Below are 27,896 nucleotides of genomic sequence, written 5' to 3'. Positions count from 1 at the left end.
AGATCTCAAACCTGTTTTTTTTTCTGTGACGGACAAGGTGAGTCAATGTGTATTACGAATTATTCTCTATCCGTCAAGGCATTGAGATTTTTTACGATTTCGGGTAGCGTCAGTGATGATGATTGATTTTCAAGCGTAATGAACACGTAGGTTTTGAATGATTAAAATATTATTTTTGCCATCGCATATTTGCACACTTTAAAGAAGTCATGTACGGAAGTAAGCAAAATCATACAAAAATGGCAAAACTTGTGAATTACTTGAAAAAGTAATAATCAAAATACAATTCCATGAGATTACATCTTGAATGTCTTACTGATATGTTATAAGTTATGTGGGTTCGCGTGCCAGTCGCAAAACTGCCTTCAACTTGGATTGCATTTGCGCTAATATTGATCATGACGAAGCATTGCTACTGTTATCGAGGTTGTTATTAACAAAAAGAGTTTATTTCGCTTGTTTAGTCACCAAGAATGTAAATGTCGTTCAGGAATTTTGTATGTGATTAGGTTTGGATTGCCAGTAACAAAATTTCCTCCACTAAGGGTGACAGCTGTGCTTCTCTCGAGCATGAGAAAGTAATGCAACTTTTTTCGAGGCCAGTAATATTAACAGAAGCATTTCTTTTGAGAATAGCGCAAAATGATGAGAAGTGTTTACATTCCTAGTAGTTTCAAGCCACCAATGTATGGTTCTGTATGCATACTATGGCAAACGCTTGTTTGGCGCTAGGTTTACGTTGTACGAACGATGCCTTGAGGTGCGATTCATTTGAGGCAATACTAAAAAACATGTAGCATGACATTTGATACTTGCAAGTGTTGTCATTGTTGTTGTTTCCATTCGGTGCCAAAGATATATTGATGTAGTTATGAGATGTGGAATAATGGTGCTGGTGTAACATGTATATAATCGACAGCAGCCGAGTCTATGTCAATTGCGAAAAAGGCCACCGGAATAGCGTTCGAGGTAAATTTTCAATGCATTGACATGAACAAAATTGCGACATACGATCAGCTAGTGTATTGTTTTGCGATCATCAATCAATTAACGTCAACTGATTTTACAATGAGAAAACCATTTCAGAGATTATTCTTCTAAGCAGTTGTTCCTAAAATTTCACAGCATTATAGAATAATATCCGAAGGTATAAACAAGCGACTTATATAAAATAACAGCGTAGTTCTACGTCAACAATGCGGTCGTATCTTGGACACAACCTCCTATAATTTTTTGTTGGCGATGACTGCCGAAGCAGCTCTAGTCGAAGCGGAACTACTGGGAGTAGAGTCGGTCTTCATTTTTCACCGTCGAAGATTTCGGGCCCTGAATCATACACATCCAATTTATCCCTTTCATTAGTATTTGATGACTTCGTCCCGCCCAAAATTTGTTTATTGTTATCAATACCTTCAAACATTTTCTTTTTCTTACTATGAGCAAGTTCATGGGTTCGATCGCAGAACAGTTCATTGATTGATCTTCTGTTCGTCTCCGTTCAATTTATTTTTTACTAAAAAATTCCTAGTATTTCTAACAAAACTCATTATTTTCAGACACAATTCTCGTTCAAGATTCGTCAACCACTTTTAAATAAGATGTTTCTCCGTTACATGGAATAAATGTTTTATACAGAAAATATGATAGAATAAAGACAGCCCTAAATCGGACAATTCCTTTCTAGAGTTCTGCTCTTATCAACACATTCGGCGTTACTTTTTCATTGGTATAGATAGGAGATGATTTAGGAGTGCGTTTCATCACATTGCAATCCATTTCCTGTTTCGAACAAAGATCAATTACGCTAGCGCAAACATTAAATGGACTAACAGCACTTGTCACTATGTAATTGTAGAACATATGGGAATTAAATTTTCCGAATTTTCCCTTTTTCCTTCAGAGTTTTCCGAAAATTTTCAACTGTCATGTTTGGCTGGAATATTTTAGGTTGAAATATGTGTAATATTTTTATGGGACCCCCTCTCCATTCCGGAGGAGGAGGGGGTGTCATACCATTATAGAAACATTTCTCATACCCAAAAATCTTCACATCCCAAATTGTGCTTGATTGGCTTTCGAGTTATGCAGAAATTTGTGTTTCATTTGTATGGCAGCCCACCCTTAGAGAGCAGGAGTAGTGTCTAACCACCAGAGAAATATTTATTGCATCCTAAAACCTCTACATGCCTAATTTGGTTCCATTTGCTTGAATAATCCTCGAGTAATGCAGAAATTTGTGTTTCATTTGTACGGCAGACCCCACCATAGAGAGGGGGTGGAGAGTCTAACCACCATAGAAATATTTATTGCAGCCTTAAACCTCAATATGCCTAATTTGATTTCATTTGCTTGAATAATTCTCGAGTAATGCAGAAATTTGTATTTCATTTGTATGGCAGCCCCCCCCTTAGAGAGGTAGGAGGGGTCTCAAACTATCACAAAAACCTTCCCCGGGCCCAAAAACCCCTACATACCAATTTTCATGTTGATCGGTTCAGTAGTTTCCGAGTCCATAAGAATCAGACAGACAGAAATCCATTTTTATATATATAGATACATGAGTCGACAATAAATATTTGTTCTTCATAACTAAGCTGTAACCTGTCGTTTCTCTCTTATCGTCGCCCCTCAGCAATCTATTATTCAGCCAATTCAGAGCTTCGATCAAACCACCATTTATTATAGGATTCACATAGATTATTCAATAATAGCTTCCTTCTTATCGTGAATTTTACCTTCTTCGAAATTTGTCCGATATTTATAGTAATGGCTCACGATTAACAACAATTGATGTGATAAACTTTCCCTTGCTAACATAGTTTAGCAGGAAAGCACGCGTTCATATCTTTTTTCCTTCCTTTCTATCCACAGCCATTTTACTGTTGCTCAAAAGCAAATTCGCCCTCTCTTTTGACGTAGGATTACGTCTTTCGGGAACATATTGGGGTACAAAGTGAAAAATGAAAATCGATCGCATCTTGAAAAATGTCCAATTTCAAACGCTTGTTACTCATTCATTTCATGATGGATTGATGAGATTTTTGCATCAAACGATTACGGCACTCCATAACAATTTTTCACATTGAATAAAATAGTATATATCATATAACTAACTATCGAACAATTGAAAAAATTCAACCCCTATCCAAACAGAGATACCCAGTCCTGATTGGTCGAAATTGACGTCATTTCTTTTTCGCGCCCGATTCGTTCTCTCACCGGCAAGCTGCATGGCAATCGAGTAGGAGGCGCCTACTTCACACATACCAAATGATATAAAAGGAAGGAGCATTCGTGGATCTCATTCATTCTTACAACGGACGTGGAACGGACAACAACAAGTGGAGAGCGGCAGCAGTGAAAGCGGCTAATATATAGGCGAGCATAGAAGTTGAGCGGTCAAAATGCGAGCTGTGTCTCACATCGAGCTTCTATGACAGCATAAGCAGCGGCAAACAGTAGCAACGGTTGTTGAAACCGGTCTACTACTCGTTGCAGCAGCAAGCATCACGAGCGGATCGTTTCAGGCACGCTCTCTCCGTCAGAAGTGCGATAACGTTTCTTGGCATCGTGAAAGTGCAGCATTGAATCTGAGCGGCCAACAATTGAGCTGTGTCTCACATAAGTGGCATTAGCAGCAGCAGCAGCAGCAGCGGTAAACATCGAGGCTGAACCTCAACAATCGAGCTGTGTCTCGCATCGGTCCACTACTGTTGGCAACAACAAACATCATGAGTAGAGAGTTTCAGGCATGCTCTCTTTCTCTACTGCTGCTGCTACTGCTGCTACTCAGTCAGATTTCTCATTCTCATTCATTGGACGCTCAGATCGATAAACATATGTGTTTCTAGTGTGCATTGCTGGTACTCCTGTTCACATCAACCAATACAATTGGATGCGGTTATGGAGGTAAAGGAGACAAAGGACCCGGTTAAGGAAGAGTGTATCGCAAGGTTCCACTACATGACAACATCCAGTGTATCAAACCCGCTATCCGTTGTTTAGCTCACCGTGATGGTGTCAACGAAACCCTTGCAAACCGACGCACAGAAGCCGAAGATGCCAAAGCCAAGGAAAGCAGCAGCGACTCCGAAAAAACTACCGCTGCCAAAAAGTTAACAACTGCTACATCCGACTGAAACCTCACATTAGCACGCAGCAGATTCCGTACAACCCATTTAACCATTCCAGTCCTTTTCAGGACTTTCGATATTGCTATGAAACGAAAGAGTTTAATTTATTGTTTTCCACTTATCATAAAAATGATATAAAACTACGATCAAAAATACTGTTTACTTTTTCATTTTCTTTGATCATGTGCAACTAACAGGAAACTTATCACGTCAGAAACATACTTTCCATCAACCAACCTGACTGGATGCGGTAAGGGAGGCGAATGACATATGTATGCATATATATAGCGAAACGGCTCCGGTCATACACAGCACGTTTCAGACAAATGCCTCAAGGAATTTTCTAGAATAATATTTTGCCGATGCCTTTGCGCGAACTACACGGGCGAGTAGCACCATAATAGCAAATCAAATGTCGAAGTTCGTGATATGGGTGCATTCATCTATTCGGTTCGGCGTCGGTTTAACCCTTTCATTACGGCAGTGTGCTCCGCCGAAGTGCTACCCCTGTACGGAGCACTGCGCCGAAAAATATGCACATCGCGCTGGTGTGATCGAAGAGCAGTATGAATTTCATGTCGTCTAAAGACGACGCTCGTACACACAGCTCGTCGCGTGGATGTCGTCTATAGACGACGCTCGTAACGGAAGGGTTAACCATCAATAACTACGCTTGGCAACATTGACATCTGGCAATTTTCATATAAAATTTTTTCCCCGCATGTTAAAAGTGGTTTTTCATGTACATAAAAGCGCAGCGTAGTATGTCAACTGCTTCCCGGTTAGAAAATAAATGAGCGACCCGTCCAATTTCAAACGTTTATTGCTCATTCATTTCATGATGGATTGATGAGATGTTTGCATCGTTGTCGGCACTCCATAATAATTTTTCACATTGAATAAAATAATATATATCATGTAACTAACAATCGAACAATTAAAAAAATCTCAACCACTATCCAAACAGAAGATACCTAGGCCTGATTGATCGAAATTGACGTCATTTCTTTTTCGCGCCCGATTCGTTCGTTCACCGGCAAGCTGCATGACAATCTAGTAGGAGGCATCTACTTCACACATACCAAATGATATAAAAGGATGGAGCGTTCGTGGATTTTATTCATTTTTACAACGGACGTGGAACGGACAACAGTGGAGAGCAGCAGCAGTGGACGCGGCTAATATATAGACGAGCATCGAAGCTGTGTGGTCAATAGGCTAGCTGTGCCTCACATCAAGCTTCTATGGCAGTATAAGCAGCGGCAAACTACTACTACTGTACTAGTGGCAGCAGCAAGCATCGCGAGTGGAGCATTTCGGGCACGCTCTCTCCATCAGAAGTGCGAGCACACGCTTCTTGGAATCGTGAAAGTGCAGCAGTGAACTTCAAGACGAGCATCGAATCTAAGCGGCCAACAATTGAGCTGTGTCTCATATCGAACTTAAGTGGCAGTAGCAGCAGCAGCGGCGGTAAACATCGAGGCCTAACATCAACAATCGGTCCAGTACTGATGGCAACAGCAAACATCATGAGCAGAAAGTTTCAGGTATGTCCTCTCTTTCTGCTGATGCTGCTGCTCAGTCAGATTTCTCATTTTGTTCGACGCTCAGATCGGTAAACATATATGGTTTTAGTGTATAAAGTGTGGTCACATCAGATCAACATCAACCAACATGACTTCATGCGACAAGGAAGGCAAAGGAGGATCGAAGCGTATCGCAAGGTTCTACATGACAATATCCAGTGTATCAAACTCGCTATTCGCCGTTTAGCTCGACGTGATGGTGTCAACGAAAACCACCAAAATAAAAACAGAAATAAGCAGCAGCGGCTCCGAAAAAGCTACCGCTGCCAAAAAAATAACAGAAGTGAATTGTTGTTTTTTTTTGCATCAAAGTTTTACGCGAGTAAATATGTCGGAATATATGTTCACGCAATATGAGCGCCAATCTCGTAAACGTGCATCGGAGCTGAAACAACTTTCTATCACTGATACCGAAAGCTCGATTGTAACACTGATGAAATGAACAAAAAGTACCCAACAACCAAACCAAACGGCCCTTTTCATGGCCATCAGATGATTATCAAAGAGTTTAACAATATATTTTTTCAAACATCCAAAATCAGCATGCGACAGATAGCCTAACGTAATCCTACGTCAACTATGCGGTCGTGTCTCGGACACAACCTTCTGTGACTTTTTCCAACTGATAAAGATGCTGTGCATTTAATATGTCATCTTGCTTTGGCGCAAAAGAGGGCAACTTTGTGGCGTTAGAAATATAACTATATTGAGATATTGAGTTTATTTGTGACCGTGAGGACATTGCTACTTCTACAGAATATAGGGACATCCTGACGTCATTTCTATTGATAGGGTTTTTCATAAACTAAAATACACTCAACAAAAAAAAAACAAGAAGCAACATCTAGATTTATATCGAGAGCATTTGTAAAAAAATGCGCACAATATAAATATAGGCGAAATTATGGGACTCGTCGTGATTACCACAATTCTACAACTTCCCGTGCGAGATGAATCTGGAAATATGAAATCATACAAGCATTAATCCAAGCTTCATCTCCCAAAAATTGTCACCATGTTTCCTCGTAATTTTGTCATAAATATTTCGTCCCTGTTGAAACCAATAACACCCACCGAGAAATGTACCAATGTTTCTGCTACGCATTCCAGTGGCGATATTTCACGCCACATTCGCTGTTTCCCAGTGTGTGATGTAGGATGCTGAAAAACCTCCTACAAGTACTTCCCACTCATCCTGTAACCGCGCGGGAGCGAAACCAACAGCTCTAACAGTGTGTGACAAATGAGTAAAATATGTTCAACGATGTGATTAGAGAGAGTGTTTTATTTGTACCTTTGATGATGATCCCACTCGCAGATACACACTCGATCCATTTGTCTCTCTGTATTGCCATTTTTCAAGCTTTTAACATGCCGAAGTGGCTATAAACAGTTGACCCCATGCGATTTATTTTCGCCCCCCCCCATTTCCAGTCTCCACATCCGGAGAAAAAAATTGATACGAACCGTCATCGTCGTCGATGGATCATTGTTACGAGGCGATGTTTCATACGAAACCATTTCCCGGCGTGGGGTCTTCGCACTTGCCAATAAACGCCAGCCGTTCGCCTCTTTTTACCACTTCCTCGATTTTTTTTGTCTGCGCATTTCAGTTCATCCGATAATTCGAATTTATTGTGAACTGCGACAGAATGTCTACTCGTTACATCCCAATCAAGTTCTCTGTGCAGCATATGTCCGCAGATTCAGAAACAGAAACAGCGAGACGACACCCAAGTCGAGATTCGAATCTCTGGTTGCTTTTTCCCGTTTATCTTCCACTCGATACAAAATTTTGCTGCACTCAGTGAGGTTCAGATCTTCCCATGATTTTTTTTCTGTTCTTCTCTGCGATAGACTGCCTACGGAGTTGACGGGAAAGGGTTGAAACGAACACAATCTTGGCGAGAATGAAAATATCCCGAAACGGATTTTTTGTTCGTCTGTCGGGGTGCTGATTATCTGGATTACGTTGCGTTGAGGCGAAACGTGATGTACGGGCTATTTTCGTTGGCGCTTGCTTGAATTGGGTCAAACTGTTTTCAAATTAGGAATTTTAGATGAACTGCAAGTATTGAAGTTTAGTCGAGTACGAGAAAATAAGACACCGTGCTCAACACATACTAGGAATAATGGGTTGGTGATGGATAAAATTTCAGAATCAGTTTTTCCCTGTCATAAACCAGCACCTTACTTGGCAGCTAACGTTCCACTTTGATGGTGACACATGAATGTTGGGGGACTTTAATCCTTCTATGAATTCTAATAAAATCTAAAAACATGACAAACTTTCCCACCTATATGTGTCACCCGGGATTCAAGTAAAACACTAGATATGATTATTTTTTCAAACTGTGAAGTCGTTCACGCCACCCAAAACGCATGTTTGCATGCGGCGAGCGTTGGATATGATGGGTTTTTGTCAAGGAGCGAAAATTTATGCAGGAAAATTTGGCTTATCCTCACGCGAAACTTCTTTCTCCCTTGATAATGGCTTGGATGTTTGGGTGGCATAATAATTTTTTGTGCGTTTCAATGCAAGCTTTTCGACAATGCAACGGAGTTTTGACGAGGAAATAAAATGAGCAAAAAAAACTTAGCAGTTAGTAGTTATTTTTCCCCCTTCCTTAATTAATCAAGGACATTCATGAGACTAACATAAAATCGCGGGGGATATGATGAAACAATTGAATGCGGATAATGGAAATTCAACATGCCCCACGATTTTATTTTAGTCTCATAAATGTCCTTGGTTAATGAAAGAAGGGGTATGATAACTGCTAACTGCTACTTATCCAATTATTTTCTAACTTTTAGTACATTTCCTTTATTATTGTTATGTTTAATCACAAGGAAACCGTTAAACTTAAAAAGTTTTTTTTACTTATTTTAGTTTCTAGTTTTTAGTACATTATTTTTATCATTAGCATATTTCTCTATAATAAAACCATTCAACTTTTGTTTTAATTGTTCATTTCTTATCCAATATTCCTCGGAATATTTTTAAGATGTACTGTTCTATATTAGTCAAATCATTTCATCTTATACCGACATTGAGGGGATTGCAAAAACACATGGTATCTACCCCACAGACATTCAAATATACATACAAACAGGTCAAGCCAAATGAAACCATAAAAAAGTAATTGGTCATTTGGGGATCGCTGCCATCTTGGATTTGGATTTTTCATGATCTACTACGTTCTAATAGCACTTTCATTTGATACCCATATTGATGGCGTATTGAAAAAGAAATATTCACCGTTTCACCGTTTTGTAGTGGTGGTCATTTTGGGTTTGAATTCTTTATAAATAACTCTGTTCTACTTGTCAAGCCCTTTCATTTGACACCCATACTGATGGGGTTTTGGAAAAACCCATATTGAGGAGGTTTTGAGAAAATATGTAATCCGCGTAGCGGCCGCCATCTTGGATTTTCAAGATCATGAAATACGCAGTTTTATAGTGGCTGCAGAAATGAAAGTGTGTTCCAAATTTCAGATTAAACTGTCAACAGGAAGGGGGTCATTTTTTTAATGTGGGACGGTGCTACAGACAGGTTACAAACATACAAACAGGGTAAGCTAAATAAAACCTTTAAAAAAAAGTCTCAGGATGGTACATAGCTGAATGTCAACAGAGAGGCAATACTAAATCGATGTTATTTAAGATGACGTAAGAAGATATTAACCCTTTAACGGGCCGTGAGAACTAGGCAAGGGATCGACTTCAACTTCAGAGAACATAATCCTTACATGAGGAGGAACACATATTTACCTTTGAAACTTTTTTAACTATTGAAACAGTTGAAAAAATATTGTTGCCATTGCCCGTTAACCCCAAAAACACTTAACTTTATTGCGCCTTTGGTTATGCAAAAACCATAACAATATTTCTAGTACAGCGAAAAAATGTTTTTTTTATATAGAGTTTCAAAGAAAAAAATAATATTTGAATTTTTCATCAAATACACCATTCATTTAATTGAAAAAAGTTCATCATCTAACATAGTAGATCCTAATTAGTACGTTTACAGTGAAAAACTTTTCAACTTGTTGCATTTTCAACGAATTTAAACAGATTTTTCTGCCGGCGCTCTAAAATCGTGGTTTTGTTACATAAAAATGACTCCTAAATTAATATGGTACATTTTTAGCAGCCCAAAAAAATTGGCGTATTGAAGAAGAACTTTAGAAGGCTTTGGCTAGGTAGAATAATGATAGAATTGAAATACCAAGTGCAACAAAAGAATATTTTGCAACAAAAGAATATTTTTTTGTTGGTGGCAATATAGTTGCCAGTACCCGTTAAAGGATTAAGCAACATATGCTCACCTCTAGAGTGGAGTTATTCTATGCATTGTTGGACTGAAATCGCTTCATCATGCTAAGTTTGTTTTCATATACAGGGTTTTCCAACTTTAAATTCCGAAAGTAAATTGAAATAAAACACACTTAGAATTCGAATTTCGATGAAACTTTTATTTCAAATTAAAGTTTGGTTTATGCCATTATGTGTGAAATACAACATCATTCAACTGTACACCTAGGGCTTCCTCGCACATCTTGATCCGGAACAGGTAATTTTCGATGACTTTTCGGCACATATGGGGCGGTATCTCGGTCATAACTTCACGAATGTTGTCTTTCAAATGTTCAAGAGTTTGCGGAGAGTTGGCATAGACACGGTCTTTCGCATAACCCCACAAAAAAAAAGTCTAGCGGGTTCAAATCGCATGATCTGGACGGCCAATTGGCATCACCAAAACGCGAAATTATGCGTCCCTCAAATTTCGTTCGCAATATGGCCATGTTCGGTCGTGTTGTGTGGCACGTGGCGCCGTCCTGCTGAAACCACATGTCATCCGTATCCATATCTTCAATTTGAGGTAAAAAAAGACGGGTGGGTAATGTCGGGGACATAACCGGAGTGACGTAGGACTATACAAAAGGGACAGCTTTTGTTAAATATATATTTTAAATATATTGTTTTATTTTCTTCTCCTACGTGAATACCTACCTATCTACCTGAATAATGGATTAGTTTACTGTTTACTCTTTATGAATATGTTGATGGTTCTGAAAAGAACCTTTGGTGTTGTGTTTGTGTTATCACTCGATATTCCCATATTGTTCGGTTAAACCTTCCTGTTTAGCTATTGCGTTTGCCACTCGCCACAGCTTTCACAGTTGGAAAATTTCTTCCCATCCAGCTTGTGACATATTTTACAGTAAATTACATTCAATGGCACGTCGCATTACCACCACTCAGTATCGGATTGGAGGTAATTTTAACCTGTAATTGAACATTTGCGATGACAGTGGTACAGTGTCGACTTTCAATGTGGGGTCATAATTTGGATCTCTATGTTTACAAAAATGTCCAACTAAATAAGTCGCATTACATGTCCGTCCAATTAGCTAAATGTCGAACTAATTGTAAATTACTGTACTTTCAATCTGGAAACAATTTAAGAATTGGTGAAAATTGAATAATCTTGAAAGTTCCCAACTATCAATAAGCTCAGAACAACTGCCAAATTCACATACTCATCAGATCCTGGCAGACAAATTATGAAAAAACCAATTTGTGTTTTATTATTATTTTGGATAATGTTTTAGAAAGCATTGAACTGTATTTCCTAAACTCTTTTTTGGAAGGTTTAATGACCCTGAAAAGCGCCTTGTTTTATGGAATGGTTCCAATTTAGAAAACTTAGTACTCGTGGTTTTGAAAAAAACCATTTCGAACGCCCTCGATGCCATCTTGTTCTGGATTTGCCACCAAAGCAGTTTGTATAAAGAACAAACTTTTTTCTTCTGCTACCTGATGCCGTATTGCGATTGCGTTTGCCACTCGCTGCAACTGCCTGTTGTCTTGATGTCCACCGAACCGAATGTGTTCTGTTCCGAATGCGGGTTTTCTTATCGTCGCGAGCAGCTTTGCCAGCTAACTCGATCACTTCGGCAGCCGAAACTATATAACGCCGGCTAGGTGGACTGGTGCACTGGTACTAACGCGCTCGGCCTAGCTACCCTTGCGGGGAACTCCAGATCAACACGGTTCGAGCGGGATTTTGCCTTTCCCTTCACTTTTTCTCCTTTGCCATGTCCAGACATGGCTGCTTGGGTTGGTTTGTTGATGTGTTGTGATGCGAACCGATGTGGTGTACGGTTTGAATGAGAATGATCGTTACGGCAGCGGAGCGGGGATTTTTAAGCTGACTGGCTGGCTCGAGAATTACGCATTTGTGAGACTGCGACCAATGTTTCGTTCATTTTTTTCTTTTTCCTTTCCAATCGTGCTTCATTCTATTTCGCTGTTGCTCTGGTTGCCCGTTTTGGTCGATACGATTTGAGGAGCACAAAATTGACCAATCAAAAATGGGCACATAGTGCATTTTGACAATGCTTGATATTTCACAATTATTCAATTATTTATCTCAAGAAAAATGAAATGTTATTCGTTATGATAGATGCGTAGATATATTTCCTATCAATTGATGCAAAAACCTTTGCGATCTATTGAGAAATGCTCGAGTTATAAGCGTTCCAAATGTTGCATTTTTTCCTACTTGTTCAGTGCCTAGATTTCCATTTCACCCCCTATATCTTCCGGTTAGACGTAGTCCTACGTCAAAATTCGGTTAACATGCGGCCATAGCGCTCACCATTCACAGTAACCGTCTCGCCGTCCTCATTTTCAAAGAAATACGGCCCGATGACTCCACCAGACCATAATGCGCACCAAACAGTGACTTTTGGCGGATGCAATGGCCTCTCAACAATCACGTGTGGATTTTCTGAGCCCCATATACGGAAATTTTGGGTGTTCACATAGCCACCGAGCTCAAAATGTGCCTCATCGCTGAAGAAAATTTGATGCGAAAATTCATCATTTTGCTGCTGTTGTTCGTTCACCCAATCGACGTATGCCCGACGCATTCCATTGTCACCACGCTCTAATTTTTGTACCATTAGGACTTTATATGGATGTAGGTGCAAGTCCAAATGCAAAATTCGCCACAATGATGTGTTTGACAGGCCCAATTACTGAGCACGCCGTGGAATCGAAATATTCGGGTCATCCTCCACACTGGCAGCAACAGCAGCAACATTTTCGGCCGAACGCACATTACGATGATGCACAGGTTTCACAATATCCGCTACGGATCCAGTTTGTTCGAATTTACGCACTACATTAGCGATTGTGTGCTCTGTAGGCCGTCCATGACGACCAAAATCCGTCCGTAATGCTCGAAAAACATTTGCCGGTTTTTCAACATTTTTATAGTATAATTTAACAAAATTAACACGCTGTGCGATGCTAAAACGATCCATATTGTAAAATGGCAGACATTCAACTAACGATATGACGCTTTGATTGACAGGTATGTCAAACGGTTGTCGGCGCAGGGCTGTATACTTTCGGAAGCCCGAAATGGAAAACCCTGTAATACGGTGGCATACACTAATGAGTGCAAAGCAAGATTGTTTCCAAACTATAAGATTTATTATCAGGCAATCATTCCCAAACCCTCTTTTAGAATTCAATTCCGTCTACAACAACACGAAACACTTTCATCGAGAATAGCGACTGAGGCTCACATTCGTTGAAGGATCGCTCACCTTTGTTGAGGTCGCCATATGCTCGGCATTCATTAAACAGTGTCCCGAATAAATACCATACCATATACTATAAATTTGATTAATAGACGAAACGTTTCATTGATTATACACAGCAATAAAAATATTACCGTTTAATGATGGAAGTGGTTACTTCTTCCAATGTTCATAGTTCACAGATCCTAGTTTTCGTTTGACATTTAAAATTATGGGAGTTGTTCGCCTCTCTATTGCTTTTTTATCGTCAAGTATTTTGACATTTTTTTTTGGCGAGTCAACTGCACCTTCACCAGTTTTGCTCATGAAAGAGAGTTAATTTTTTCGGTTTTTTGCAGTGGATCGATTATATCTTCTGAACTATGTGTACCCCTCTTCCAAAACCACCGCCATACATCGGCTACATCTTACCGTTTGCCGATGAATGGCGGTGGTTTTGATTGGATCTGAAAAAAAGTATGTTTATAATACAGGAATTGGAATTTACAGAAACAACACGGTTCGAAACAACCAACAACACAACACAAGTCCATAATATGACACATAAATGTTTTGTTTATATTTTTCTTCGGAAGTTTCAGAACGAAGACAGTAAAAACTGAGCAAAAAGTTTGCGTTGAGATGGATACCTCCCATGAACTGGATAAATGTACAATTCAATTGTGGTCAACATTTGCCCATGTCCCAGCTTCCCGTTGTTACGATTTACAAAAAAAAATTCGCATGAAATTATTTTTTTGAAAGTCAATTTGTCAATTTTTTTTTTGGGATGACAGTAGATCTGGACGTTTCACATTTTAATAATTTAAGACATTTGGCATAAAAAAAAAATTCCGAATAATTTTTCAGTGATTTTTAGATTTTCAACAAATTTAAACTTCGACCGTTTTGCGCCACTCTCCCTTAATTCCGATTGAGCTGAAAATTTTCTTAGGGTGTTTCTCGATTGTGTCAGATTTATCCGAAGACATGGAACATTTATCCGAATGAACATTTACCCGAATGCAATAAGTACCGCTCCGAATCATATTTCGGACGCTTAAGGCATATGATGCAGAAAACAGATCTAAACTATATGCACAGGTATTATTTGGTAGATATTTTTAATAAATTAGTTCAATATGCTTTTAAGTTTTTTACTTTGGTATCTATTTGATTGAAAACATAAAAAAATCATCGAATAAAATGCGATCGATTCGACCGATTTATTGCTCTCTCGCGCGGTTGCATTCGGACAAATGTCGCATTCGGGTATTTGTCGCATTCGGATAAATGTTGCATTCGCGTGAATGTCATTCGGCAACGTGTTCCGGGTGAATGTGACAACCGTTTTTTGAGGTGGTGGACATTTTGTATGGAGTATTTTTTGACATTAGAGATGACGATTTCCTTTGGCACCCTATTGTAGGTGTAGCGGTGAAAAATATAAGGAACAAAAAAAAATCGGTTTCTTTCTGTTTTTTTTTTCAAAGATTTTGAGGTCTAACACAATATCTTGCTAACTAACTCAATAGAAAATTCAATTAACCGTATCCTCCATTCAATACCTATCCGATATAGTGGTTCTCATATTTTCGTGAAAAGTGCTAAGTCTTGTTCCTTATTGCAAAATATATATTTTTTATTTTTTTAGTAGGGCTCCCATTTCCATTTTATGGTTGTGAGAAAAATCGTTTTTTTCTTGTTTCTCCAAATAATGACATTTTTCAAAAAACCATAACTTTTGAACTACTCGACCGATTCAGATGATTGACATACAAAATTGGAGCCAAGCCTTCCTAGAAAATATCAAATAGCGAGAAAATACGATTTGAGTCACATAGATCTACTCTAGTCGTATAGGAATATTGAACGAATACTACAAACTAGTTAACTTAGAAAAATCATAACTCAAAAACGAAAAAAAAAACATACCTCTCTGATTTTTGATAACTAGCTCATTGATATGTCAGTTATCTCATTCGGTCTAGTAGTTCAAAAGTTCATTTTTTTAAAAAGGGCATTTTTGAAAACATGATTTTTTGGACCACTCTGAAATGGACACAATAATGAAAAAATATAAATAAGAATCTAATATTTTCCATTAAGGAACAAAACTAGCAATTTTCACGAAAAATCTGGGAATCACTATATCGGTTTAGCATGGAATGGCTGATAAATACCTAAAAGATAACTATCTTTTGACTTCAGCATAGAATTGTATAGTCTCATTACTAATTACTTACCTGTTGGAGTGGTTCGTATGTGTTATTAAAACAAAAATAGATTAGCCACATCTGCGATATCTTTCTTCGTTTTGTTTGGAAATGATGGCCCTAAAGCGAACATCTCCCTTTTTTCAGGCAATACACGGATTCACGCTAGTATAAATCTGCTTGTTTTGAAGGGATCTACTTATCATGCAAATTTTCGATTCTTAATGATTATTTCAACAGTACAACATTCACCACATATTATAAATCCTTAAAGCAATATTTGTGCACTTAATGGTACCATTTTCTGCCCAAATATGCATGGTTGACACAACCACCAACTCCACTCAGTGATGGAAAACGTTTTCTTCTTATTTCTAGCTGAATAATTGTGACTGTGAACAATTTATATACATGGTCTTTCAGATTAAACGCTCACGCAACAAATTTCAATAACTTCTACAAAAGCGAACCGGATTTTATTAAAAAAAAACGAAAATAAACATTTGGACATTTCTGCACTTTAGTGGATTTGCGTGATAAACAAATATGTCGAAAAGTTGTTTTAGGTGACAACATCAACAAAAGGCCTGTTATACATTTTTTCATTTGGAATTCGAATTTGGATTAGCACAAAGTTAAAGACGAGGAAGGAGAAGAAACTTTCCAGAATTTGAGAATGAAATGGAAAATGGTAACAATAATGATTGCTGAGCTCAAAGATCACTCACTCATAATTTTTTTTCCAGGTTAATTTGAAAAGTTGATATTGGGTCGCGTCACGAAAAGGTTTGTGTGCTTATGGCGTAGTCATCTCTTAATGGATTGACGTTGACGAGATTTTCCGATCAATCGCGTTAGATGGCCCAGAAGGCAGAAAACTTCTTTGAAGCAGCGAGAAAAAATCGAAATTTATCAATTGGAATGTGGAAACTTTTGAATGAAATTTTGAAAAATCCTTCATGTTGATTGATTGATCGGGAATTTGAAACAAATTATCTCTGCAGTCATTGTAAAACTGCGTATTCCATGACCTTGAAAATCCAATGGAGGGCGCTACTAAATGGCGGATTACATATTTTCTCAGAACTCCATCAATATGAATATCAGTGCTCGACTAGTAGAACTCAGTAGATCATGAAAAACCCAAATCCAAGATGGTCGCATTCCCTAAATAACTAATTACTTATTAAACGGTTTCATTCAGCTTGACCTGTTTGTATGTATGTTTGAACGATTGTGGGGATGTCCCACATTAACCGAAATTTGACCACGTTCCTGTTAACTGATTGATCTGAAATTTGGAACACAACCTTAATTCTGCTTTCATTAGAAAACTGCGTATTCCATTATCTTGAAAAATTCAATTTGGCCGTCGCTAAAAAATTGCTGGATGGCTTGTCTTGGAGAACACACTACAATATGAACAATATAAATTTGAAAGGGGTCGGCGCCACAAAATGGTCGACTATGTTTTTTTGCAATCCCCTCAAGATCGGTATCAAATGAAATGAGATGACTAATAGAATACAGTACATCATAAAAAAAAAATTAGGCAAAGAAATAAAAATTAGGCAAGAAATAAATGAATAGTTTCATCATATGCCCCACGGTTTCATTTGAGTCTCATCATTGCTCTAGATCAGGGGTTCTCAAACCCTCTCAACCCCTTGGGGTCGATCTCGGTTTCCAAGTGGTCGATACAAACGAAAATTGAATTTGGGGGTCGACGAAGTCTAGAAATCGACCCCTAATCATTAACACTTGTTCTTATTTGATACTTTCATGTTACTGTATAAGTTGTATTACGTGAAGCAATTCTTACAATAATGGTTCGGATCATTTTGGTTTACCACCAAACATACTTTGTTCATGGAGGACCTCGCTTCAATGTAGCATTGCCATTCGACAGAATGAGGATATCTTTGACAAAGTCAAGTTTGTACATTCTTTTCCCGCTGCGCCTATGAATTTATTCACTCACAAAAGGTCCAAACTTTCTTCTTTTCGACGATAGTTTTTTTTAGCATATCGCACGAACCCAAAGTATTACAAAACTCGAGGAATTCCTGTCATTTAAATAACAATTGAAAACATTAATCCATCTGATTTTTCCTGGTTTTGAATGAAAATTCCTGGTTTTACCGGTTTTCTTGGTTGAGTTTCCACCCTGAATCATAATACACTTGTCGACTAATTGAATTCAAGAGATTACAACGTGCTTACACAGTGAAAGTGAACTTAAATGAAGCGATTAAAAATAATTTAAAAATAATTTAAAATAATTTCAGGATACTTGTCACTGAAAACTATGAATGTTCGGTTTTCTTGGTTTTCGTTTTTTTACGTTGATAGGCACCAATGCAAATTTTCTATACAATACTGTTCATTCGCCACATTAATTTGATGCAAGATGCGGTTACTTGATGAGTTTCCCCAACGCAGATTTCAATGAGCTTGGGGAAATCGGCATTGCGAAATAGACGCAAGATGCGGGTACTTTTGTACCCGCATGAATTTTTACACTCTGGAATATGTGCAGAGTTCAAAAGCGATATGAACACAATGCTTTGGCTCGGTTATTCAACACTGCATAGGAAGACATTCCTTGATGTCTTCAGCTAATTGAACTTCTACGTATACCGTTTGGCAAAATTCTGATAACAATTTGCTGCGATTACGTCGATTGAACAACATGCGTTCAACTTACATGTCAAAATCAAAACTGAGTGCTTGAAGCTCAACAAATCAAGCAAATTTGCGGTTCGAGAAGTACGTACACTTGGGAGATACAATGAATTCAGAGGGAAATGTAAAATTCATTGATCCTTTAGCAATTCTTTCGTTCACATATTTTGGAAGTCCACGAGAAATGAATCAAATGAACAAGGCATCATGCCATACGACTTGCATCAATTAAAGTAATCTTTTCACAATACATGAATTGACCAAAATTGGGATTTGTCCGCATCTGAATTCGGAAATTGTTTCATTTAATCACTGGTTTAATCAATAATTTAATCAATACACTCAAATGTCTACTAAGCTAACGGTAGTCCTACGTCAACCTTGCGGTTGTATTTTAGGTATAACCCACCCATAGTTTTTGACGTAGGATTGAGTTTTTCCGGAACATATTTTTATCTTTATTTAGCAATTTTAAAGTTAGTTCCAAAAATTAATTACCTACTTAAGTATTTGTAAGTAATGTGTATTTAAAAAATTATTAGTTACACTTGATTATCACTGAATGTCATGTATATATTTATTTTGTTGAATTTTAATAAGAAAATAAGGTCATGTTTTCTCATTTCATCAACCACAAAGTTTTGAAATTGGTAAGTATTATGTATGAATAAGAAAAAAAAACTAGATATTTTTAAAGAAATTTTGCTATGGGGGTCTTTGATATCACTTCATTCTGGATAAGGGGTCTCTCGCCCAAAACAGTTTGAGAAACTGCTCTAGATTAATGAAGAAAGGGATGTGATAACTACTAAACCTTAAAAAAAAGTCACAGGAGGGTTGTGTCCAAAACACGACCGCATAGTTTACGTAGGATTCTGTTAGGCTATCTGCTGCATGCTGATTTTGGATATGTTTGAAAAATTACTTAAACTCTTCGATAATGATTTGGGTCCGTTTTGTCCGGTTGTTAGGTATTGTTTGTTCACTCCACCAGTGTCCATAACCGAGTGATAATGATAGAAGGATGGTGATTAGTCATTAGATGGTGCGTATCACGTACCAAAGCCGCCCTCTGTGGTCCTGGAAGAGATGGTTCCTATGTTATGTATGGATGAAATAAAGAAAAAAAGCTCATCAATGTAATACAAGATAGTTATCATTATCCTAACACAAGTTTTCTCACCAGAAAAAAGTGTTACTTTAGTATAGAGAAAATATATTTGAAATGGAAAAGGTAATTTCATTTATATTTTTTTTTCTGAGTGTTTATACAACCCATTTCCTTTTCGCTTTAAACCCAATATTTCTTTGAATATGCCTTCATTTTTCCAATTTTGCTCGTCGCATGAACTTTCCTTGGGAGAAAAAAAATCGTTTCATATTTCAAGTCATTTTAACATAATAGCTACCATATACAGTTGTTCTAAAGGTTTTACAATACATGATCGATCATTGATATGAAATTTCACGAAGCAACCAACATTAAAGTTTCAAATTGAAATTTTATTCATCAAGCATAAGTTCTATTCAGTTCATTGAAACATCATTCTTCAATCAAGATTCTTATTGGAACGAAAATAACAACAAAAATTATAGAAGGTTGTGTCCAAGACACGACCGCATTGTTGACGTAGAACTACTCTGTAGTTTGATTCAAGTCGCTTGTATATAACTGCGAATATTACTTTATAAAGCTACGAAATTTTAGAAATAATCATTCTACCAGTTTGGTTGCCCTTAAATATTTTTTTCTTATAGAATCATTTGAAGATTATTGTTTGATGATTCATTCTTGTCCTCTCAGAACAATACATACTCGAGATAAGCGCAGTTATCATCCTTAGTAGAGAAAGTTTTGCTACTGGTAAGCGATCACATACAAAATTCCAGAACATTTACTTTCCTGGTGACTAAATGAACGAAATAAACACTTCCTGTTAATCTCAACAACCTCGAAAAGAGTAGCACTGCTTCATCATGATCAAGATTAGCGCAAATGCAATCCTAGTTGATGGGAGTTTTGCAACTAGCACGCGAACCCAAATAAATTTATAACTTATGATAACTTATTGAATAACTTTGTATTCCCAAATAATTTTTTGGTGCATAACCTTAACACCTGCTTTACCATAGCGTCAGTTCAATGTATTGACTCAATGTCAAAGGCATCAACGAAGTCTTTATGATAACGGAAAACAAACAATGTCAACTGCTTGGAAAAAGGCTGAATATTTGCCTCAGCAGAGATTCATTACTAATAACCTAGCGCAAATATTTCCCTCCCGCTATCTCCTCTCCTTGCCGCCACGTTCGGATCGACATGTTCATCCGCAACAGCGCAATACATTAAAACGCACGTACGTACACACACAAAAATATCCATATATCGATGGTTTGAAGCAATTAAATATGCACACACTTATCTCCGTTTTGCGCTCATCTCTACAGAAGCCGTTTTTGTTAATATTGGCGGTCCAGATCAGCTTAGCTGTCATCCTTTGTGGAGAGAGTTTTGCTACCGTCATGCGAAACCAAATCACAGACGAAATTCCAGAACATTTATTTTCATGGTGAGCTGACGATAGCCTAGCTTGATGATTCCCCACACAATTGTGTAGCTCAGAACCTTAATGCAATGGCGTCAGTTTGATGCAATTATTGCAGTGCTATAGACATCAGCGAGTCAGTAATTTGGTTGCGTCCACAGCTCAATCCGAAACTAAGACACGTGAGACTTTAAACTGTTTTAGCTCATTCGTCTCCAACCTTCTAAAAGGTCCTTGGAAAACTTAACTTTTTTCTCGTATTACTCCTCCACTCCTCACCGTCCAGCTCGCCAGCAACGATGTTGTCCAGTCGGTGCCCTCACGAAGAATGAAAGTTCGCCTCAGCGAGATCCACTGTTTTATACTCTAGACAAATATTTCCCTTCGTTCTTCATCATCATTTTGTTCACAGAGACTTTAAGTCTTACGATTTTCCCTTCGTTGCTCGTCCACAAGTTGCTCGTTATAGACAGCTCTGTTCGGGAAAGCACACAAATGGACAGAACAAATGTATGGGAAAATGGAAACGCTTATAGTTTTCATGAATTTTAACCATATATGCACCATGGGATTTTAATTTATAGCATATCAAACAGATCTTAGGGAATTTCCATTTCATTTGGTATGTAAATCGGTAAAATCCGTTCGTGGAAAAAATAATTATTAACGTTAACTGTATTTCATAAAAACGTGACCTGTATTCTGATTGGGCACCCTTAATGAAAGACGTAGTTCTACGTCAAAAAGACACACACGTTCATAGCTCCCAACTTATTCGCCAGCACGTATGCAATCAGCAATGCCCACACTAGTTACAATGAACACTATCCATTTTTGCGCGTCGTTAGTTAAACTATCGACCACGAGGGTATTTACATGTTGATTTCCCCCAGACACCTTGGGTTTGAAATTTCTGTTAGGGAATACATGTCGGTGGAAAAAAAAGCTCCCCCTACTTTCATGTATCTGCAATGCCGATTTCCCCCAGGCAGCTTGGTTTAGATGTCTCTGTTAGGGACCCCGCTTGTGTCGTCAATTTCGAGCAATCATAAGTGGGTATTTCCGTTAGGATAGGGGTTAAGATTTTTCAATTGTTTGATAGTTAGTTTCATGACATATATTATTTTATTCAATGTAAAAAATTGTTATGGAGTGCCGAAATTGATTGACGCAAAAATCTCATCAATCCATCATGAAATGACTGAGCAATAAGCATTTGAAATTGGACAATTTTCACGGTGCGCTCGATTTTTAAACGGTTTTATTTAGCTTGCCCTGTTATCTGTTTGTATGTTTGTATGTTTGTAACGAGTAACGTGTTTGTCTGTTGGGCTGATCCACAAAAATAGAAATGTGACCCCCTTCCCCCTTGACCGTTTGATCTGAAATTTGTTATTTATGAAAAATGCAAATGGCTGCCACTATCAAATGGCGGGCTGCATATTTTCTCAAACCCGATTAATATGAGTATCAAATGAAAGGGCTTGAATAGTAGATCACAGTAGATCATGAAAAATCCAAATTCAAGATGGCCGCAATCACAAAATAGCCAATTACTTTATCAAACGGTTTTATTTAGCTTGAACTGTTTGTATGTATGTTTGTATGTCTATAGGGTTGTCCCACATTAATAGAAATTTGACCAATATGAACTGACCGAATTTATAAAACACCTTTATCTATGCTGTCATTTAAAAACTGTTTATCTTGAAAAATCCAATTTGGCCGCCGCTACAAAATAGCTGATTCCATATCATCTCAAAAAAAAGGTTGATTGTGATATGTGTATCAAACGAACGAACTTGACTTGGAGAACACACTATGTATTTTCTGCAATCCACTCAATATCGGTATCAAATGAAATGTTTTGACTGATAGAATACAGTACAATGGTTTTATTGTAGAGAAATATTCTAATGAAACAGATAATGTACTAAAAACTAGAAAATAAAATAAGTAAAAAAAAACTTTTTATGTTAAACGGTTTAATTGTGATTAAACATAATAATGTACTAAAAGCTAGAAAATAATTACGCAAGTAGCAGTTAGCAGTTATCACACCTCTCCTTCATTAGTCTAGGGCATTTATAAGACTAAAATAAAATCGTGGGGCACGTTGGTTTTCCATTATCCACAATTAGCGACTTTATCATATGTCCCACGATTTTATTTTAGTCTTATCAATGCCCTAGACTAATGAAGGAGAGGTGTGATAACTGCTAACTGCTACTTGCGTAATTATTTTCTAGCTTTTAGTACATTATTATGTTTAATCACAATTAAACCGTTTAACTTAAAAAGTTTTTTTTACTTATTTTATTGATTTTCAATTTGTACCCCAATATGTTCCCGAAAGACGTAATCCTACGTCAAAAGTTTATATTCTGATTACCGTCAACAAGAGTATCTCTCTACATTTTTGGGATGAGACAGTCCAGACCCGTCGTACATTTCACTTACGATATTTAACACAAACTGTTCCCTATGATGTTGTGTTTTGATGTGTGTACCTCTGGTATAAATTTGTTCTATAACTTCAACTATCCATCCCAGTGAGCAATCATCTCCATTATGTATGCCTTTTATCCACTTATATAAATATATTTCCCACATCTATTTCCATCTAGCAGACTACTATTGTAATCCATCATTTCACCCGGCACACACATCACTCTCATCCTGGTGCTGGTGCTAATGAAGTACCACCCTCCTGGCAGCACTATTGTCGATCCGACGATGATGACTGGCAGAAGCCCTTTTGCGCTTATCTCCCCGCTCGGAAGCTGCGGGAACAAATTGCTTCCAACACATAGGAGAAAAGGGGGCAATATAATCTCGACGGTATGCAATGATCCATTCAGTATATCAATTTTAAATATTTCAATATTTTTCACAAAAAACATCTATGAAGACTGGAGGCACTTGTAAATAATTTCAATACTTTTTGTTGGGAATATAGTTTACTATTGCAATCTATCCCTTCTCATTCTTCGTATTAACTAAGTTTTGTTGATAAACGTTGTTCGAATAACTTGCTTGAAAAAAAAAGTGATTTTGCGCAAGGGGCGTTAGGACCCACTTTACCCTACACGCACAGTCAGTTACACGAGACAAGTGCAACAAAAGCAAAGGCCTGCCCAACCATCAACCGGTGTTTCCAGTGCTTTAACAATCATCATCCATCAGTGTCGATGTTCAGCGACGCCAAGGATTCCTCTGCTTATGGATGGCAGGCAACCCCAGCTTCCTGGTGTATTATTCCTTCTTCAGTTTTTTTTGGTTCCTGTTTTAGTTCGTACGCCACTTACTCTCCTGGTATGAGACCACAACTAATGACTTCGTGCCGTTGGTTTGTGTTCCGAGGGCCGTAGGAAAAAGTGAACCAGCTCAACTCCACTGGTGGTAAGTCAGCTAACATCAACCACAATGTTTCGTCGTAAAAATAAAGAGCTGCAGGAGCATGGAGTGAGCAACAATATTTGTTCTTGTCTGGTGCATGAAGGCTGCAAGCTTCTGTTGAGTCGGAAATTGCGGTGAGCCGAGATGGGGTCATGGGAGAGTGCAAAAAGCCCAGCCGAATACCCAAATCGACTCTACGAAATGGATTTCAGGAATCACATAAAGCGTGAATCAGGAGCTATCCGTAGTGTGAAGAAGATATAAAACGGGCGAAGAAAGGTAGTTCCAAGTCATGCCAAAAAGGATCGATGGAATCACTTTTCTATCGTTCCATCTTTAGCCAGATATATTGCAGCGATGACAAAGTCCCACAGGGGATGATTTATTATATTTGCTAGAAAAAGGCAGGTGAGCAAGAAAAAAGGAAAAAAAATCTATCTCGATATCCGCAATCAATGTCCGCCTGTCAATCATGTTTTTGTCCAATAAATGGATTACTTTTTGAATTGACACCTTCTTTGAGATTATCATTGTTCATTATCTACCAAATTGAACTTCACCATAATTGGGTTAATGGGAAAGCAACAAATGAAATTGGAGCAGTCGGGAGTGAAATTCCTTCAAATTTCAATCCTTCAAAGGCGCCGTTTAGATGATTGCAAATTGAAATGTTATGAAGCTGAGTCAAGCTGGAGAATTAAAATATTTAGAAGTCAACAGACCATTCGTTTTTTCGTAATTATTCTCTTCCTAGCTGACCCGGCGAACTTCGTCCCGCCTAAAATTATTGTTTTGATATGAATTATTTAGAATAAATTTCTAAACTTTTTCTCTTCATAACATTGTCCTATGTGCAGAATACAACAAATACAACAACATGAGCACGGCTCAAAGGGGACCTTTTCTTCTTCGTATTTTGCGTTTAGCAACACATTTGGTCTCCTTTTTTTTATTAAAATAGTTGATTTATTTATTTATTGTCGTCAATCAAAATTGTAGACCGATGCATTCTCAATACAACTTAAAACTAAAAAAGACTTAAAAGAGCTGGCTGAATAATTTATCCGTTCAATTCAAAAGAAACAAGTTACATAATCAACTTTTTTTTTTATTTATTTATTCCGTCAAATCAGCTTAGACTAAATATGCTGCCCAAATATTACAGTGAAATTGACCTATATCTCATTCTATTCAGATAGTTTTCAAGCATTGACCTTGACATGGTTACATAAATTATTTCACTGTTTTCGTTACAGAGGCTCATCATACGATTATAATAAATAAAAAATAATATTTGGCATAATTCGTTCTTCGGTAATCTATGTAGAAAATGTTAGGGTTTCTCAGGTGCTTAATCGGTGCGTAAAAATTTGGTTTTCCTAATATTTCTCTGAGTTCACTCGATGTGATACGATGTCAATAATAAATAGAATCATGGCAGAGTTCCGACGTTCTTTTAGGCTTTTTATATTAATTAGAATACAGCGTGCTTCATATGGAGGGAGATGATATGAAGACCAGCCTAGTTTACGAAGTGCAAATAATAAAAATTGTTTTCGTACAGATTCAATTCTGTCTTCGTGTGAAGTTATATAGGGGGACCATACAATACTACAGTATTCGAGAATTGATTCGACTTATGTAATCTATATAAATAAAAATGTAAGGCAAAATCTGTTGGTAAGCGGAAAACCCGAAAAAGGGATGGTCCGATTTCAGCCTTCTTTGTTTTGTTGTTTTCGTCTCTTCCCGTAGATCAATATAGTGGAGAGAAAAACCGGAAAATTTTCGGAAAACTCTGAAGGAAGGTCGGAAAATTGAATTCCCACATGTTCGAAAATTACATCATAATAAGCGTTGTTAGTCCATACGGTATTTGCGCTATCGAAATTGATCTTTGTTCATAAGTGGAAATGGATTTTCAGGCGAAATAACGCATTTCCATATCTTATATCTATATAAATAAAAATGTAAGGCCAAATGTGTTGGTAAGCGCAAAACCCGAGGAAGGAATGGCTTAATTTGAGTCATCTATTCGTTGTATTCGTCTCTTCCCGTAGATCAATATAGCGGAGAGAAAAATCGGAAAATTAAATTCCGATATGTTCTATAATTAGCTAAGCGTTGTTAGCCCATTTGATGTTGGTGCTAACGAAATTGATTTTTGTTCGAAAGTGAAAAAGGATTTTCAGACGTAATAACGCTTTCCTATATCTTTTATCTATATAAACAAAAATGGGAGGCCAAATGTGTTGGTGTGCCCTAAACCCGAGGAAGGAATGGTCCGATTTGAGCTGTCTTTGTTTTGTAATATTCTTTGTATCAAACACGTATTCCATGCAACGGAGAAACATGTTATTTCCAAATGCTTGAAGAATCTTGAACGAGAATAATTTTATATTATTAGGACGAATTTTTGTAGAAGTACTAGACAATTTATAGTAAAAGGAAATTGTAAAGGGTCAAGGGGTAATCAGTCAATGAAAAGTTCAGTGTTTGGACTCACTAACGTTCACTTAGTAAGAAAACGTGGATGTTTGAAAGTATTCAAATCAAAAAATCTATTTTGGGCGGGACGAAGTTCGTCGGGTCAGCTAGTATACAATGTTTTTATTGTGTGCGGATCGTGGAAATGGTAACTAAAGCGTTTGATGAAGCTCAACATATTATTTGCTCTATGCTTCCCAGCTTAACACCATTGTTCAAGTGTGTTCTTCTTCTTGTAAAGGTTATCAAAGTGCATTTCCTAACATTGAGCTGTAATAAACTCTTAGTGCACCAATTATAAAATATGTCAACTTCATTTTTGAATGTTCGAGAGTCTTCCTTATTCTTTATTTCCATATAAAGCTTCATACCATCTGCGTAGATAAGTGCCTTAACATTGTTAAGAAAAACGCAAACGTCATTAACAAATAAAATGAACAAAAGTGGCCCCAATTGAGAGCCTTGAGGAACTCCGGATGTAACAAATATTGGTTTTGAAATTTTCCCATTAAATCTTACCATTTGCGTGCGGTCAGTCAAGTATGATTCTAACCATTTCAATAGCCTTACTTTTAGCCCTATTTTTTGAAGTTTGAGAAGGAGTAAGGGTATATTAACACGATCGGAAGCCTTACTAAAGTCAGTGTATAGAGCTTCATCTTGATTACCATTATCCATTGTATTCAAAGTGAATGTGACAAATTCCAGCAAATTTGTTGTTGTTGATCGTCCTTTGAAAAACCCGTGTTGCTTGTTCGTAATTCGTGTCTTTAGTTGTTGAAAAAGTTTTTGGTTTATTATGACTTCAAAGAGTTTTGGAATGCAAGAAATAATTGCTACTTCACGATAATTTCTCACATCAGATCTATTACCGGATTCGAATATTGGTACAAGAAAAGAGTGTTTCCATATTTTACGGAACCTTTCTGATTCCAATGATTTAATTCAGATGTTAAGTCAGATGCCATTTTTTTAAAAAAACCGGTGGAATTCCGTCAGGACCTGGCCCTTTCGAGACATCAAGCTTCTTTAATGTGTCAAAAGTTTCAATGTAAGTTAGTTTTCTGACATCACATGGAAATTCTGGAAGAAATGCAAAGAAGTCACGATCTCGGTCCTCCTCAGCTGTTTCAATATAATCTTCTTGAAAAAATGTTGCGAAGAGGTTGCAATTTTTTCTGGGTTATTCCCACGATATCGTCAAGGTGCTTGCGTGATGGGAAACCATTGCTTTTTAATTTTG

The sequence above is a fragment of the Toxorhynchites rutilus genome, chromosome 1 (assembly GCF_029784135.1).
Source record: "Toxorhynchites rutilus septentrionalis strain SRP chromosome 1, ASM2978413v1, whole genome shotgun sequence".
Lineage (NCBI taxonomy): Eukaryota > Metazoa > Arthropoda > Insecta > Diptera > Culicidae > Toxorhynchites > Toxorhynchites rutilus.
Note: the sequence above shows the minus strand (reverse complement) of the source record.